This window comes from Stenella coeruleoalba (genome assembly GCF_951394435.1).
Source record: "Stenella coeruleoalba genome assembly, chromosome: 8".
NCBI classification, from domain to species: Eukaryota; Metazoa; Chordata; class Mammalia; order Artiodactyla; family Delphinidae; genus Stenella; species Stenella coeruleoalba.
In genome coordinates, this window is record NC_137154.1 from 69,437,453 (window position 1) to 69,440,437 (window position 2,985).

General features: G+C 51.9%; 1 pseudogene across 1 annotated transcript; it reads right to left on the bottom strand.

Moving 5' to 3' along the window:
* Positions 1–1,213: 1,213 nt before the first annotated feature.
* LOC307190484 (keratin, type I cytoskeletal 18-like) lies at positions 1,214–2,755 on the bottom strand (annotated as a pseudogene). The gene has a single exon. The product of its transcript is annotated as a keratin, type I cytoskeletal 18-like (transcript).
* Positions 2,756–2,985: the final 230 nt, after the last annotated feature.

The following is a 2,985-nucleotide window of genomic DNA, read 5'->3' on the forward strand; positions in this document are numbered from 1 at the left end:
CTCTCAGAGACACGTTCCTGTCCCCCTGCCCTCCAACTCCAGCCTTCCTCAGAGGGCAGGATGGCCACTGGGGCTAGAACGTTCCTTCAGGGTTACTGAACATGGCAGAGGGCATAGCCGCCTCTGTTTCTATTTCCAGGGCCCATGATTTAGGGTTGTTCAGGTTGTACTCTGATATATATGTATATATGGGATATATATGGAATATATAATGATATATATGTGTATATAGATGGATGTGTGTGTGTGTGTGTGTGTGTGTACACACACACACACACACACACACTCACACATACATATATTTTTTCTTTTTTTTTTGCCGAGTGCTGTGCAGCATGCAGGATCTTAGTTCCCTGACCAGGGATTGAACCTGGGCTCACAGCAGTGAAAGCGCTGAGTCCTAACCACTGGACTGCCAGGGAATTCCCTGTACCCTGATATATTAACACAGAGCTTTTTTAACTTGAGGCAAAGGTGCTTTTCCGTAATTCACACAAAGGTGTTATATAGGCTGGGATGACCCTAGCCAGCGTTTTCATTTCTATAAGGAGGCCCAACAGGCTTTAAGTAGGGGTATGCCCCATTCATAGAGTTCCAAATTGCAACAGGTGTCACTGATTTCTGTATGCCCACCTTCAGACTATCAGGTTCCAGAGTGGTCTTTCTAATGTACAAATCCAATGATATTGCATGAATGAATGAATGAATCAAAAGAGTTATTCAGGAGCAAAGAGAAAGGTTGTCAAGCTGCACTGAGGATCCAGCTGAGATGAGAAATCATGAATTTGCAGAGCCGCCAGCTTGCACTGCTGTGTCATGTTCTCCAGCAACAGACCGGCAGAAAAGACAGATGTGTAAGATGGAGACAGAGTCAGAATTTTGCCATGTCAGACTCGAGAGTGAAGGGTGCTGGTGAGAGAGTAATTCTGATGACTCACCACAGTGGTGAAGGTTGCGTAAGAAGGAGCATAGCACAGTGCTTTCATCTCTCAGCTCTGCTCTGTCATTCCCCACTGTTGTAGAGAGGGCTCCTCTGTGTGGTGAAGATGGTTGTGGTGAGCCCTAGAGTTTCATCCTTCCAGTATAATTCTACAGGCAAAAGGCTGGCTTCCAGCTAGTCCCAGTTGCAGTGTTGGGAAGAGCACTAATTGGCCTGCTGTGGGTCACATGACCATCTTGGGGCCTATCGTGGTCGTGGGAGAGGAGTGGAGTACTCTGATTGGCCAGCCCTGGATCACATGTCAGGAAAGTGGGTGCATCTTACTAGAAGACCAGGGGTGGGGTGGGGTGGGGTGGGGACGGGACGACACACACTCACCAGTGAGTAAAATTGGTAACTGTCATACCCATCTTCCCATCTTCTCATCATTCAACAAAAATGTACTGAGCACCCACCATGTACCAGGCACTGTGCTATGCTCCTTATTTTTTTTTTTTTTTTTTTTTTGCAGTAACGTCTCAACTTTTATTGGCCTCCTGCTTCTGCTAACTCGATGCCTCAGAACTTTGGTGCCTGAGGTCTCAGATACCACTTTGCCGTCTACAAGCCTGAGGGTGGTGGTCTTCTGGATGGTTTGCATGGAGTTGCTGCTGTCCACGGCGTCACCAAGACTGAAGTCCTCCCCATCTTCCAGCAGGCTGTGATAGGTGTTGAACTCAGCCTCCAGCTTGACCTTGACGTTCAGCAGGGCCTCGTACTCCTAGGTCTGGCGTTGCCCCTCTGCTCAGGTCTGGGCCAGCTCTGACTCCAGGTGCAGGAGGACCCCACTGAGCTGTTTCATCTGCATGGCATAGCGGGCCTCCACTTCCCTCAGGCTGTTCTCCAAGCTGGCCTTCAGATTTCTCATGGAGTCCAGGTCGATCTCCAGGGACTGGACGGTGCGTCTCAGCTCCGTGAGTGTCGTCTCAGCAGCTCCTATCTCAGCGGTCTGCGAGGTGACCACTGTGGTGCTCTCCTCAGTCTGCTGGGACCAGTACTTGCCCAGCTCCTCTCGGTTCTTCTGAGCCAGCTTGTCATACTGGGCCCGGATGTCTACCATGATCTTGCTGAGGTCCTGAGGTTTGGGGGCATCCAACTCCACGGTCAACCCGGAGTTGGCAGTCTGGTTTTGCAGACCCTTTACTTCCTCCTCGTGGTTCTTCTTCATGAAGAGCAGCTCCTCCCTCCTTGAGAGCCTCGGTCTCAGGCTCTAGCTGCAGCCAGGTGACCCTGGTGTCATCAGTGACCTTGTGGAGCCTGTGGATGTCACTCTCCACAGACTTGCACATGGCCAGCTCCATCTCATACTTGACTCTAAAGTCATCAGCAGTAAGACAGGCATTGTCCACAGAACTTGCAAAAATCTGAGCCCTGAGGTCCTCGATGGTCTTCAAGTAATGCCCCCAGTCTCTGAGCTGGGGTCTCTTCTTCTCCAGGTGTTCCCGGATTTTGCACTCCAGTCTCCTATTATCGGCCTCCAGCTCTTCACCCTCTCCAGGTAAGAGGCCAGGCGGTCATTCAGGTCTTGCATGGTCTCCTTTTCGCCCTGGATGCCCCCTATACCCACCAGACCCCTGGCCATCCCGGTGCCCATGTTCCTGGATCCCCAGCCGCCCTGGACGCTGGTGGAGTGGGACACAAAGATCCGGGAGCCCGAGCCCCCGGCGCCTGCATAGACGCTGGCAGCGCTGGTGACCAGTCGGACCCGGTGGCCCGGTGATGCGCGGAGCCCAGGGACCGGTAGTTGGAGAAGGTGGACTGGGCACTGAAGCTCATGTTGTTTGTCCCGTGAGGAAAGAGCAAGGCCAGGACTCAGGTGCTGGGCCGTCGCTGTGCTCCTTCTTACCCAACCTTCACCACTGTGGTGAGTTATCAAAATTGGTCTCTCACCAGCACTCTTCACTCTCGAGTCTGACATGGCAAAATTCTGACTGTCTCCATCATGGAGAACATGACACAGCAGTGCAAGTTGGCGGCTCTGCAAATTCATGATTTCTCATCTCCGC